The following is a 16,072-nucleotide window of genomic DNA, read 5'->3' on the forward strand; positions in this document are numbered from 1 at the left end:
CCTTGACTGGAATCAAACCTAGGACCCTTCAGTACGAGGGCCAATGCTCTATCCACTGAGCCAAACCGGTTAGGACTGTATTTCACTTTAATAGAGTCATTTTCAGTGCATGTCTGACTACGCCATGCATCATGAGATGAATTAGTTAGTCAAGGTGGTACTTGAAGAATTCTCATCCAGTGGCAAGTTCTCTCCATGCCATGAGGTGGTAACAGGGGCTCAGTTGATGCTCAGTTTCCAAGTCTCTGATCATAAGAAACAATTTCTTTAGTTTCTTTGTACCTCTACTTATGACACATATGAGTCCCAATTCCATGATAGAGGGAAGGCCCTCCTTGGTACCAATATCATGACCATACCCCTAAGGTCTTTCAAAAGAATGTGCAAGTGTTGCTGCATCACTGTGACTGGGATCATAAAGCAAGCATGTCACTCTGCTTAAATCAAATCAGGAAATAACCCAGCTCTCTGAGCACAGGATGTTGACACATCTGTGATTAGAAGAATCATTTTTAGGATTAAAGAAGCTAAGACGTGTAAAGCACTTAAAGTAGTTACTGGCACATAGTAAGTGCTCAATAAAAGTTAGTTTTGGTTGTTTTATTTACTTATTATTTTATTCAAGGACATTTGTGGCCCCTTTTCCCTCTAGGAGGGAAGAATGCTGTTGAGGACAGAGATCCACCCCCCCCCCAAAACTGTAGAAAAATTAGAACATGCAGATAAGCAAAAAGAAGACCTAATATACCTAATTTAGCCCAGGTTTTTATGATGGATATTCCTCAATATTATTTATATAGAGAGAGAGGAAAGCATTTACTAGTATAAATGTCACCAATACAGAGCATATATTGAGTGCCTACCATGGCCTAGGAACTGAGATAAAAAGAAATGAGTCACATGATACTTGCCTACAAGGACCTTATATTCTAGTGGAGATAGGACTTCAGAGGAAAGTGAAAAAAAATCTATAATAGTAGAAAATAATTCATAAGAATAATTGTGATTTTTTTGTTTAGTTAGCATGTATATCCAGCCAAGCACTATTGTCCTATACAGCACACATCTGAAAAAGATGTATTGTGTATGGAATTTTTATCAAGGTAATACCGTAGTTTAAGAAGTCCTGTGGTAATTCATTCTGTAAAGGCACCTATCTCAAAGGAGAGATTCATTGTCTAAGTGACTTTATAACTCAATTTTTGCATTTCAGACTCAAGACAAGGTACACCTCTCCTCCTCCTGAGACCTAGGAATGCCTGAGGGAGATGTCATATAAATGTGGCATCCCAGCAGCAAGCCTGTACTTGACTTTCCAGCTCTACGTGACATGGGCTTTCATGGAGATTTTGGCGAAGCTCCCATCCGGTCCTCTCTGTGACAGAACAAGCACAGAGTTATCTTTCTACTGAAGCAAACGGGCCCAGAGACTCTAAGATGAGGAGGGCCAAACAGAAAACAAACACTCCAAACTTCCTTTCTTGTAAAGATAGAAAGGAAGGAGTGTGTCCCCACATTGCAAGAGTTCTGCTCACTGATGTGTCCCTTCTGCCCCTTTCTTCTAAAGGCAGCCACCTGGACCAGGTGGCATGTTGGGACTTTCACTGGCCAGCAGGTGTTTGATGCCAAAGGATAATTGGCTCCTGGGGAAACATGGCCTAGTGCAGCGATGAGAAACACTCCCAGCTCAGCCTGGCTGCTGTTCCAATTCTAGCAGTTGGGGTGAGTTTGCTAGCCAAGTGGAAAGGACCTGCAACCCAATCCAAGCTCAAGTCTGAACCTACTAGACTAAGAGCTTTCTCTTGTCCCCAGAAATTGGGAACTTGACTGAAGAATTCTGAAAGTTGGCCAAGTGCCATTATGCTGACTCTATTGTTAATTTAATTTATTTTCCATGGCATCCTAAGTGCTTAACCTAGTAAAAGCTCTCCCCTTCAAGTGCCATCACCAGACCCTTCCCCTCCTTGAAATGAGCAAAGAAGGGAAGGAGGAATGAGTTTCCCAGCTTATTCTCAGATCAGAAAAGGGCCCAGGAGGCTTCAAACTTCATTTCTATGTTTATTTCTAGGAAAAACGGAATTAGATTATCCTAGACCCGTGGTCAGCAAACTGCGGCTCATGAGCCACATGCGGCTCTTTGGCCCCTTGAGTGTGGCTCTTCCACAAAATACCACGGCCTGGGTGAGTCTGTTTTGAAGAAGTGGTGTTAGAAGAAGTTTAAGTTTAAAAAATTTGGCTCTCAAAAGAAATTTCAATCGTTATACTGTTGATATTTGGCTCTGTTGACTAATGAGTTTGCCGACCACTGTCCTAGACAAGTGGAAGGAGCCAGGTTGCATCTAGAATCTCCTAGAGCAGATGACATACCACGTGAAGTGTAGCAAGTCCCATACTTATCAATAGGTTATGTTTCTAAAATCTGTTTATTTACAAAATTTGTTTGGAACTAAGAATATATTCCACACTCTGCCCAAAGCAATCATCTCCTCCTTTTGATTTATTATTATTTAGAAATGTTTAATATTAGTTTAGTTTGGGGGGGTTCCCTGATTTTATTACAATGTTAATTTTATTAAACTAATCCATGTTTATGGGTAAAAAAGTCAAATTGTACTACAAGGCTTTTTAAAAAATAAGCAATATCCCCCTCCCACAAGTGTCCTCACCCCCCAATTCTAACTCTCCAGAAAAACTACTTTATATTCTTTCTGCTGTTTCTTCTATATTTTTAAATAGCTATGTACTGTAGCTATTTCTTAATATTTTTTTTAAATATATATTTTATTGATTTTTACAGAGAGGAAGGGAGAGGGATAGAGAGTTAGAAACATCGATGAGAGAGAAACATCGATCAGGTGCCTCCTGCACACCCCCTACTAGGGATGTGCCCGCAACCAAGGTACATGCCCTTGACCGGAATCGAACCTGGGACCTTTCAGTCCGCAGGCCGACGCTCTATCCACCGAGCCACACCGGTTAGGGCTATTTCTTAATATTTTAAGGCTTAGGGATTTCCTATTAACTTCTTACTAGGGAAACTGAGAATTTAGCATCCTTATCAGGCCCTCTTTTTTCCCTGCCTTCACACACAAATACACAAACTTTCCATCCCCAATTTTCCCAATAGAGATATATCGTAATTTTTTGTTAGAGAAAAAAAGCAGCATATATTTTATTATAACTGTAAATTCATTCACAGCCAAGTCACATAGTGTACTAAGAAAAAATTTACTTTCATATGTAACCGCTAGCTTTTCCTAGAGTTAATAATTGTCCCCCCCTTTTTTTTATTTGCTTGTTTTCTTTGAACCTCTTAGCAATTCTTTCATCTTTAACATCCCAATTGACTCTTCATCCTCAAGCCAAGACTCAGATTTGCAAAAGCAGGAACATTTCTGAACTTTCTTCCAACTTTATGCATCTCACATTGTACTCAGTGAGATACAATTCTTGAAAAAATAATTGGCTAATCAAAGAGACTAAGTTTTTAAAAGACATTTCCTATGACGGAATGAGAACAAACTCCTTATTGCCTTCCCTGCTTTGTTGTAAAACTCTTCTATTGATTTTCTGGTACAGAAAAGCAACTTTTTTGCTTTTAAAAATAAAACTGGAAACTACTGAGAGCACAAAGAAAAGATATTCAAAGGAAATTCCTGTTGTGTATAGAAGGTATACTGTGTCTGGAAAACACTGAGTGTGTAATAAGCATTATAAAAATACTTGCAAGGATACAATATATATGACCGCATGCCTCCTGCCTCACAGCATCAGCCCTCTCGTTTCTATGAGCCAGCTGTGTGCTGATGGTATTCACTACTTGGGTTATTTAATGACAAGTTGCCATTACTAGGTAATGGTTAAACAAAGGCAGGAGGCACTGGGCACTTACTTAGAAAATCTTGGACCTCTCCACCAGAGCAGTCACAAGGAACAAGTTAACACCAGGAACTGGTCAAAGGTGGGACCAATTCTCAATGGGGAATTTCCCTTTTCTTTGCATTTGTTTTTGTGGTACAACTTTTCTATTTAGTTTATTCATTGTTCCCTAAGATATTCCAATAAAACCAGTTGTTCTGCCTAAACTCATTGAGTTGTACACATTAAATATGTGCAGCTTCTTACATGTCAATCATGCCTCAATAAAGCACTTTTTTAAATGACTCATTTAAAGAATAAAGTCTGACTCATTAAATAATGTGTTGATTTTAAAGCGGTTCCGAGCAACTGTTTATTCATGAATGTAAGAGATCGGTCAAGGTGTAATTAAACAATGTACACTAATAAAATCCACATACTGTTTGTGGCTTGTTACCTCCTGTGTGCTTTCCTTAGCTGTAATGTCATAAAGTCTGGCAATTAGGTAAGTTGATTCCTCGTTTTAAAACAAAATCTCAAGGTAGTGGCCTTGAGAAACTCTATTCTAGTCCTGTAATGCCACCTTTATACAAAGCAGTTTCAGAAACGAGGATTCTAGAATTATCTTCAACACCTGGATAGGGATGCCAGATACAATACAGGTGCCCAGTTAAATCTGAATTTAGTATAAGCATGGAACATGTTTACACTAAAAAATATATCATCATTTATCTTAAATTCACTTTTAAATGGGCATCCTATATTTTTATTTGCTAATTCTGGCAACCCTGCACTCGGGTACTTCTAGGTAAACACCTTAACTGATGACAGTCTTCCATGGAAGGTGGTTGTGATTTTAGACTGTCTAAAGTCTTTCAGAGTGAAGTCTGATGCCAAGAAGGGTAATGCCACTTTTGGTTAAAACATTAAAAAGTAAGCAGACAGGTTTTCTGATGAGCCTTGTAAATTGGCTCTTCTAGAAGTACTTAGAGTTTTCCAAAATGGTCTTAATCAATGGCAGACTTTGAAAGAGTATTTAGCCTTCCAAAATTATCAGTGAAAGGGTAGCCAGATAATGAGCAGGAACTAACAAAACAGAGCCCTGGATTTGCGAATTGTCTCAAATGTTAGTATCAGATTAAAGAATTGGATTTAACTACTGAACCTTTTTCTATATTTGGCTCCATAAGTTATGGCTTGGTTTTGTCATTTGCATATAACTCTAAAGTTTGCTGTTCTTTGGGAAAACCTGTACAAAATAAAAGAATATTTATTCAGAGAAAATCAAATTAGTATACTCCCTAGTAAATTAACTTTCTCCATTAAAAATTTCAGTTATTTTTTATACTTTCCTGTCACCCCCGGTCAACAGTAAACTTCAGATTCTGTATCAGAGTCACTCTATTTGCCAAAATTCTTAACAGTGTGTCTTTCTAGGGTAGCTATTCCATAAAATATTGGTGCATTGTTGGCATTTTATTATTGTTGTTATTTTCATAACAATACCATGATATTGGTATGGCAGAAATTATTTCCCACCTTTGCAGATAAGGTTACTGTGGTTCAGAGAGAGGGAATTATTTGCTACTAAAAAGCATCAGACAAAAGCCCATTTGTACTATATGAATGCTTTTTCCTGTAGTTCAACCTGACTCTGAGAAAAAGTTACATAAACAACATTTTGAGTTTTCTTCCCAATTTGAGGGTTAGAAGGTGACTCCAAAAGATCAGTAAGTTGAAAACAGTTTTTTACTGAAATGTGAAACATCCCAAGAAACATTTGTTAGTTATTGGGCTCTACCCAGAAACCAAAATTCAAGGATCTTTCCAAAGTAACTGAAATATCAACCTAAATTTATGTCTATTATTGATGAGAAGTGACCTGAACTTGTGGCCCCTAAAATATCACTGAGATATGATAAAATACCATGGAATTAAGTTTCTTAAATAGGACACAAAAACCACTAAACACAAAAGGAAGAAAAGTAATACGTTATGTTAAAATTGAGAACTTTGTTTATCAATAGACATGATTAAGAATGAAAAAGCTCCCATAAAGTTGGAGAAGATATTTGCAATCATTACATTAGGCAAATTACTCATATTCAGAATATATAAAGAGCTTCTACAAATCAATAAGAAAAAGACACTCAATAAAACAATATCCAGAAGAACTGCCCAAAAAAAGATATTCAAATAGCTAACAAGCACATGAAAAAGTGCCCATTTTCATTAAGTCATCAGAGATGACTTAATAAAATAAATCAAATAAAAACCATAATGTGATATACTACTTACCCACCAGAATGGCTAAAATGAAAAAGATAAAAAGCACCAAGACTTGGCAAGATGAATCCTGAAGCAACCTGAATCCATATAGACCACTTGTGAGTGTGTAAATTGGTACAACTTCTTAAAAAACTGTTTGGTACTAAAGCTGAATGCAAGCAACCCCTCAGACCCAGCAATTCTACTCCTATGTGTATATCCAACAGAAATGCATGCATGTATTCACCAAAATACAAGCATTAGCATGTTCATAGCAGCACTCTAGATAGTAGCCCCAAAATGGAAATGTCCCAAATGCCCATCAATAGCAGAATGGATAAATAAACTGTGATATAGTCACACAATGAAATCCTATGCAGAAATATGAATGAATAATTTATAACTACAACAGCAATGTCTATGAATCTTAAAAACATAATGTTGGGCAGAGAAGCCAAACACAAAAGAGAGCATATGGTATTTTTCCCTTTATATAAAAATAGGCAAAACTAACCAATGTTATTAGAAGTCAGGACAGTGGTTATCCTTGATGGGAGAGGGGAGTAGGAATAACGACTGAAAAGGAACATACCACAGGGCTTCTGTGGTTTGGTGGTATTTTTTGATCTGGGTGCTGGTTATAATTTTTATTCCATTTATGAAAATTCATGTATGTACTGTTATAATATGTGCAGATTATAATGTATATTATAGTTCTAACAAAAATGTTTTTTTTAATAGCTAGGATTATAAATAGATCTAATCCATATTTACCAGAATTTCTCTTGGAGAGAAGATTGTATGTGGTTGGAAGCAATATTTTCATGAGCTGCTGGTTACAACAGTTTGGTAGACAGTTGCTGTTTTGCCTGCTCTTATACCTCTTGTTCTTTTGGAAACAAAATTCCAATTTTCCTTTGGATAATTATCTATTACATGATGAGGCTTTCAGATACAGTGTCCTCCCCCGCCCCCACTTCCCCACTAAAGGGGTATGCACGCAACTCAAGCCAACCACTCAGAGAACCTTATCCATCTAGACATAGTTATTTGTCCTAATATTGGCATATATCCTCAAAAGGGTCAACCAGAATCCTTTTTAGTATATCTGAGGTCGAGGGTGCTTGGTAAACCCTCAGATTCTCAAGTATGTCAGCCAATAAACCCCATTTTCATGTAAGTTTGTTAAAGTGGGTTTCTGTTGCTTGCAATCCAAAGAATTACGACTTTAGTGGTAAGGTCTCTGAAGGTATGTTCAGGTAACATAGCTGGTTGCCAAGTTACCTGGTAAGGGAGGTGGTTCTAGTTAACACTGGAACTTTGATTAGGTGCTATATGCAACCTTCACAGCTCAGTACTTGTAGTAATCAATTGCTGTGTAACAAATTACCACAAACTTAGTGGCTTAAAACAGCATATCATTATTACCTCTCAGTTCTGTGGGCCAGGAATCAGGCATGGCTTAGCTTGGTCCTCTGCTTCATGGTCTCCTACAAGGCTGCAATCAGGGTTGGGGTCTCATCTGAAGGCTTGACTGGGGAATTGAACACAAATTTAAATAATATCAGTTTGAAGGGCACCAAATTATTAGCCTGCCTGGGCCACATGTTTTGGCCTGATATACTGTATATTCACAGCTAGTATAAGTATTTATGGAGTTCAGAAAGTCAAGGAGCTTGGAAATGATGCATAGTAAATTAAATTAAATCTCTAAACCAAAATGGAAAAACACTCTGTAGTAAAATTCCTCTGTATTCCTCAAACCTTAAGAAATAAAAGGAGGAGAAACCAAGATGGCGACATAGGTACTCACCTAAACTGCTGCCCCACACAACAATTTCAAAACTACAACTAAAGACAGAATGGACATCATCCAGAACCACAGGAAAGCTGGCTGAGTGGAAATTCTATAACTAGAAGGAAAGAGGAAAGCTCACGGAAAAGGAGTGTCAAAGAGCTGAGGTACAGAGACACGTGCGCGCAGAGAGGAAGGGCAGCAGAGTGCCTGGCTGGCTTTCTCTGGCGGGAGGGGGAAGGAAGACCCCGACTGCACTGAACCCCAGTTCCAACTGCACTGAACCTCAGTTCCGGGTGAAACCCTGTGGACCCAGGCTCATACAGGGGGAGTTTGGACTGTCAGGTAGAGAGAAAGGCACTCGGAGACTCGGAGACTCAGGGGAGCCGTGGCGGCAAGGGTCTGGAGGCGCGAGTGCGCACAAAGACTGACTGCGGAGGTTACCACAGGCTATCCCTAGCGGAAGGGAGTTGGAAGCTCCTGACTGCACTGAACCGCAGTTCCGGGAGAGCCCCTGGGGACCCACGCTCTTACGGGGGAAATCTGGACTGTAAGGCGGAAACTCGGGAACCGCAGAAGGCAGAGGTCTGGAGACTCGCGCGCAAGGGCAGGGCTGATTGGAAGCCAAGACTGTCTGCTCCGCCCTGAGACTCCACCCCTTCCAAGCTGAGCACAGAGGCTTTTGCAATCTGGCAAGGCTAATCCTATAAGGCTGTCTCCAGCACCGAACTTCTCCCAGCATAGACACAGCTGGGGAAAGAGGTATGGGGGGTGCAGGAAGAGACTGGACAAAAATTGTACACCTATGGATGAGGACAGTGTGGGGGGAGGTAAGGGCAAAGGGTGGGGTGGGAACTGGGTGGAGGGGAGCTATGAGGGGAAAAAGGAGAAATAATTGTAATAATCTGAACAATAAAAATTTATTAAGTTAAAAAAAAAAGGAGTATCATGAACTTTATAGAAGTTTTGCTATGAAAATACCGACAGTCAAGCATTTTATTTTCCATCAACCACTTTAAATTGACTTTATATTAGTCATCTCTTTGGATTCCTCTATAAGTTCTTAGACATGCATCAGAAGAGGCAATATAAATTGGTTAAGATCACAAATATATCCCCCATTTAAAACCTGGAAAAAAAGAAAATTATGTATATATAATATATGTAATATACAAATAATTATTTTATTTATAATATAATTTTTATATTTTATATAAGTGTCTAGTATTTTTATATACTATGTGTAGCATATAAAATATAATACAGATAGGTAGGTAGGTAGATAGAGATCTATGATACATAAATAGATAAATCACATTATTTTCCCTTTGGATGATGAATTCTATCTTTATTTCCACCTTATTTACAGTTCAAATTTCATCTTTTTGAGGTTATAGGAAGAAATGGAGAAAGAAGACTTCTGTATCTACCCTTGAGTGGTTTAGAGCAAAGGGATTTGTGCCAGTCCAACACAGAGATAAGAAAATAAAAACCTGTTGATTCACAGCCAATACAGCATGTCTAGCCAGCTCAATGCTGGCACACATTCTCAAACTCACAGTTTCAAGCTTATGAATAGGAAATGTTCCAAACTCTCATTAGTAAGCATGCATTAAATAGTGACTACTAGTATTATCAAAGATACACATGAACCCTGATAAATATAAAACTAATCTGAAGATACAGTTAGCAGCGGTTTTCCCTGTCACAGGAAAAGCACATGTGTGTTTCAGGTCTGAGTCAACAGCCTAGAGATCTTGGCACTAGGTTCTATATCAGCTATTTTCAACCGGTGTGCTGCCAGATATTTAAAACATGCATTACCTGACCTCTTTTCCCTTAGATTGTCAAATTTAAAAAAAAAAAGATGACAAGAGCCAACACAGCAATAGCCACCCAGTATGAATGAATCCAAATTTATACCTGTTGTCAGATCAGCAAAAATATATTTCTTGGAGTGCTGCAGAATTTTAGTAATTAGTTTATGTATGCCACAAGATAAAAAAAACGTTAAAAATCGTTGTTCTATATGTTGGTACTCATTGGAAATGTGACTTATCTGAAGTCCCGGTACCTTTGTGGAAGCCTGTGCTTTGGGTCCTATCTCCCTTCCATCAGTTGAACACCTAATATGACCAGAAGCTGACGCAACAGTGGTGGCTGGGAGAGAGGGGGATGAACAAAGCACCCCACAAATCTAGGGTCTCCATTCTCATCATAGTCTAAGTGAATGCTACCCACACAGTTAGAAAAATATGAAAAGTGAAAGTGAGTCACTTTATTATAGAGACCTGTAATAAATATTTTGCCTGTCCAGCTCTTATTCCTCACTCTTTTAGTAACTTCACACAGCTCAGGTGAGCTGACCACAATACACCAGGGGTGCACAGTTGAATCACTGGGGCCTAATAAATTAGAGTCACAGTGATTGGTTTATGGGTGAGTATGTGGGTACAAGACCCACTTTGAATCAATGAGAGCCCAGGAACTTATCCCAAAACAATTACAAAAAAGGCATTCTGGACTTATCAGGGGGATCACTTTGAAGATATATAAACGTCTAACCACTATGCTATACACCCGAAACTCATATAATATTGACTATCAACTGTAATTAAAATAAATTAATAAATAAATAGCATTATACCATTCTATCATATGCTTAAAACCTATTAAAATTTATACTGTACATACATGTTTGTATATGTGTGTGTGCACCCATTCATATATCTATATCAATAAATCAAATTTTCGAATTCTAAAAAAAAGTAAAAGGCATTCACTTTGGGGCTTGTAAAATGTAGAGCCAACCTGAGAATTAAACTCTCCTAGGACAGGATTGAAGCAGCATTTGAGTAGCAAATCCTTGTGTTGTACTGAAAGTATTGCTAGTAATCAATGAATGTCCTAGGTACTTCAATTTTGTCCTCACTTGGGGTAGTTTCTGGTGTCCTTTGGATTCCCAAAAGGGCTGAGGAATGCCTTCACCTCACCAGCTGTTAAGGAGTTTGACCTTACTGTCCTGGATCTAATCTCTACTTGCCAAAGTCCTCTTTAGTCGTTTTTCCAGATGGCCAGTATGACTTTATACTTTAGAATACCTGGTAACTTGCTTGATATGCCTGTGTTCAGGAAATGTATATAAAGACCAAACTTAAGATGGCAAAATGCCATTATTTAAGAAAGAATTTTCCAACAGAGCTCCCCAAAATAAAATGGATGTCTAGTAAAGTCCCATGTCACTGGAGATGTTCTGTACCAGTAAGATTCAACAAGGCTAAGTAAATTGTCCAAGATCACACAGCTGGTAAGGGACAACACCAAATAATAACCAAATCTGTCTGTTTCCAACAGCCATGCTCCACCCAACATGACAAGCTACACTGTTTTTTCTAGTATCCCTATACAGATGGATTGGCAATGGCATTTTGGCTTTCCTCTGTCTTTCACGCTCCTTCAATAATCAGAGGTGTGTATTTTCAAGAAGGGTACCAAGCATGTGACCACAGAGCAATATGGACTAAATTACACATAGAAGGACTGATCTAGAATCATGCTTAAGTCAAAGCATAATATCACAGTATGTTTCTTCATTGGTAAAATGAAGGGTGTCCTAAAGAATCGGGCTCCATTTTTTGATGTTTGACTTCTGACAGCTTTTAAGCCTCACCCCTTCCTCCCTTCTGCCCCACATCTGGACAACTAATTAGAAAGTCTGGGTGCTCCCTCCATTTGTGCTGATGAGAAATTCAAACCATGTGTGGGAATCCTCACCCTGGTATCTCTCTCTCTCTCTCTCTCTCTCTCTCTCTCTCACACACACACACACACACACACACACACACACACACACACACACTCACACATGCACACACGCACACACTCCAAACCAGTATCATTTCCTTGTCCTGTCTCAGGTCATTTTTTTCATCTGCTTGGGAGCCACCAGCTCTCCCCAGAAAGCCTCATTATGTGAGTAATAAGCCTTTTTATACCCTCTTGGTATGTTTGTGGCATCATCAGCCTTGATATGCCAACCAAATTTTGGCTGGGGATCCTTCCTGTTTCTAAGGAGTGGTCACAACAATGGAAATAATACTATCTCCAAGGATTATTGGAAGAATGAGAGATAATGCAATAAAGTACAGTACTTTACAATCACATTGCAGGTGCTCACAAGCCTGTGATAAAGTGGAAATAAGTTAATAATTATAGAGCCACTTAGAACAGTATCTAGCAAATATTAAGTGCTTTCCTTTTTATTTATTAAATTTAGTGGGGTGATGACATTGGTCAACATGAACATATAGGTTTCAGGTATGGGTTTATGTTGTAAGATCTGTATATTACAATGTGTTTAAGTGCTTTGTAAGTATTTGAAGCCTCAGAAGAAGCCTTAATAGAAATGAAGCATGGCAATTTGGGCATGTTTACAATATATACTCTCTCTCATGCAAGTTTAATATGCATTTAATACAACTCCCCTATAAGCATGTGGTTGCACTAATCTGTGATCCTTCATCAAGTGAATGTCTGCAGCCCTTGACTTGAAGTGCCTGTGAACTGCAGGGAGAGATGAGAGACCTGAGTTGCCTCAAGGAGAACTACCAAGACCTATCTGAAGAATAGTCTGACAGCTACAGACAACTTGGAAGACCTCTAGGAAGAATAGGGCTCAAGGGCAAAAACATCATCAAGAGCTTGAGCTGATGTTTGGAAGTCAATCTAACCATTCCCAACCTTAACCGCATGGGATGGTAAATGCCTCTATGAAAGATTTCCTCCAAGAACAGTAAGCAATATTAGGACTATGACGGGCCAATGGTCCCTTATTCCCATTGACTTTGATAGTACACCTATTTTATATTTTCCTTTTTAGAGGTAGAAAGAGGACAAGACATTGTGTTTTTAACTGGAAAATCTCTATCAGACATATTAAATTGAAATCTCTAAAGTGCATGGAAGACTACATCTTCCAAGTTTATGACTGGTATTTCTAACCAAAGACTTGGGTATGCAGCAAATGTCAAAATCATGAGAAGTTTCTCCTCTGATAAAATGTTTTGCAATGTGTGGGTGATGTATATTAAGGAAGATAATTTTAGGTAATGGCATTAAAATATATTAAATTATATGGGGGAAAAGTTACTCCTCTTAAAATTTATTTTATTGTTTCTGATTACACCCTCAGTAAATTCTCAGTTGCTGTTGGTCTTCTAGTAGACCTATAAACAGGCAGAATGCCTTCAACAGTATGGTGATAGCAGAGGGAAAGGGATGTGGGAGATGGTGGAAAAGGGCAAAAGGGGGGTAAATAAGGATGGAAAGAGACTCGACTTTGGGTGGTGAGTGCACAATGCAGTGTGCAGATGATGTTTCAGTGAGTTGTACACTTGAAGCCTATATGGTTTTCTTAACCGATGTCACCCCAATAAATTCAATTTTCTTAAAAAGTTAAAAGGAATATCAGGAAAGAGGTTTAGTTGGAATTTTTTCTAATATTTTCTTTGTTCTCATTATATTTACTTTTATAGGTACATTCAATGTTTAGCAAATGGTGCCTGTCTCCAATCTGATGGTATGATAGAAAGTCCTTTTTCCAAAAAAAAAAAAATTAATTTTAAGAAAGTGATTTGATTAAAAAATCAATTTAATTTAATACTAGTACAGGTAACAGAAAGATCTTCAAACACTGGGATGGTAGTTCAGAATGATGAAGCTTTGGGAATCACTGACCTAATGTATATTTAAATTACAAGGCACAAACAATTCCCAGAAGATGATATCTCTGATTAGTTCATCTCAATTCTAAATCCTGACCTGAAACACCTAAGCAGTGTAGGGAGGGGTGAAACCTGAGGTGCCAATATGCTCCGGCCTGTACCCTACTTTCTCTCTCCCACCCTATTCAACTTTCCAATATGCACGTGTCATCTTCAACTGTTCTTCAATGCCAGAGTTTCACCGTGAGAAGACAGGGGAGTCCAGTTTTATGGGTAATAAAAATAGGCTCAATCTAATCATTTTAATTCAAAAGTTATTTTCATCATACCCACAGAGGTATCTAATCAACACTGCTGAAAACATCTTCAACTTCAAAGGACTATAACAAATTAGTTAGCTTTGCGGTTATCATATGATAGTAAGTATAAAATAAGTTATTTGGCATAGAAATGGGATGGTCTTCATCTGAAATAAAGGTAAATGCACTTTTAAATGACAATGAGCTTTAGCAAAATATATAGATGATAGATAGATAGGGAAACAGACAGGTATACACATAACATGTATATATTCAAATCATTCAACATATGGAGCACTTACTATAGACAAGACAGTGTGCCACTTGCTGTAGTGGATAAGTAAAGACCTTGTCTAGTCTAGGTTCCCCAAAAGACGACATATATAAACTTCCTGGCACAGAGCAAGTGCTAAATACTAGTAAATGTTAGTTCTCTTACCTCACTTTCTCCCTTCCATATTCTCATTCTTAATACAAAGCGCAAGAGCCTCATGAATTCCTTTAACTGGTAAGTAAAAGGAAGAGGAATGCACTGCAGGAGCCCCTCGGCCCTTCTAATAAAGGAATTCATTTTACAACAGGTACAAAGATTTAACTGGAATGGAGTCAGACTTTTCAGAGCAAATAGCTTTGTAGCCTCATTATCCTGGCTTTAGACTAGCTGCAGGAAAGCTTCTGGAAAGCAGGACAGAGGCTACCCCACAGGAGGCTAACAGAGCGCCAGGAACTGTATGTCCCGGCACCAGGCTCCATCCTGCTGTCACCATCCCCCGCCAGCCCTGGCTGCTATGACCACTGCAGGTTTGACACTGATGCATGTTTGGGAAGAGCTGACTTTGGGGAATTCCAATACACTCCCCATATTATTGAGGAAGTGACAGAGGTCTTTACAGGTGAGCCACAGAGCATGTTCACACTCCCAAGAATCCTGTTTGATAAAGGGAACTCCACAACCCCAATCACAAGTGTTCTTGAGAAGACATGAATAGTCAGTTTTTCTTTTTTAGGAAAATGGGAAATGGGCGCTTTTTAGTTGCCTGGAGCCTAGCACAGTGCCTGACATATCTAGGCATCCAGGATATCATGTGTTGTTTGAATAAATAATAAACTAAAAGTGTCACTTAGGAAAATTGCCAGTTTTGTGTGATCTGTTAGGAGTCTAACAGAGTGATAATGATATTAGCTAACACTTACATAGTTTCTATTATATGGTAGGCACTGTTCTAAGTGCCTAAAGTTATTACATTTTTTACTCTTGCAACAACCCTATGAGGTAGCTATAATTATTAACAGGAACAATTATTTTATACCCACTGTACAAAAGGGAAAATAGAGACTCGTATAGTCTAAGGCACTTGCCCAAGACTGTCCAGTAATATGAAGCTGAATTCAAGCCCAGGATGTCTGGCTCTGGAGTCAGTGCCCCTAACCACTGAACTGTACTGCCCCACAGAAAAATGGAAGCAAGTTGCCATTCATACTGTACCCTTCTTATGAAGAGATACTTGAACATATGGATAGCCATGTGTGTTTTAGTAAACACACACCTACATCCTGTGGAGGAAGCACAATCTGAAACTCTGGACTCTTTTCTATCTAGTTAGTGCCAGAGAACTTTAACATATACAGTCCCTTTCAACTGAATTAGGAAGAAAAACCTCACAGCTCAAACTGAACAATAGCTTGTAAACACCTTCACATAACAACCCATAATGAAAATGTATGAACCAGACTTTGGTTTGAGGTCTTACTACGAAGAATACTAATCATGTATTTAACATATAGAAGACCCCGGACTGTCTTCCTGAGGACAATTATTAACTCTGAACAGGACAGAGCTCATGCAGAGCCATGGAGAAAGAAGCTCAGTGTAGTACTATTTCTTGAAGCTCCCACCTGGATCCAAAAGGGAAAAAGCACAAACACGTGATTTCTTGATGTGTAGGTTTTCTTAAATATTCACAAGTTAATAATTTAACTAGTTAATTTGTAAACAAAATATGATATGGAGAACAAATTGTGTTATTTAAAAGGTAATTGAAGTGCTTATAAAATATTAATTCAAAATATACTACAGAAGATGTCATTTGGTAATGGGACACAAGTTTAAAATTGCAGGTAAATGTAGT

The sequence above is a fragment of the Plecotus auritus genome, assembly GCF_963455305.1.
Source record: "Plecotus auritus genome assembly, chromosome: 3".
Classification (NCBI taxonomy): Eukaryota; Metazoa; Chordata; class Mammalia; order Chiroptera; family Vespertilionidae; genus Plecotus; species Plecotus auritus.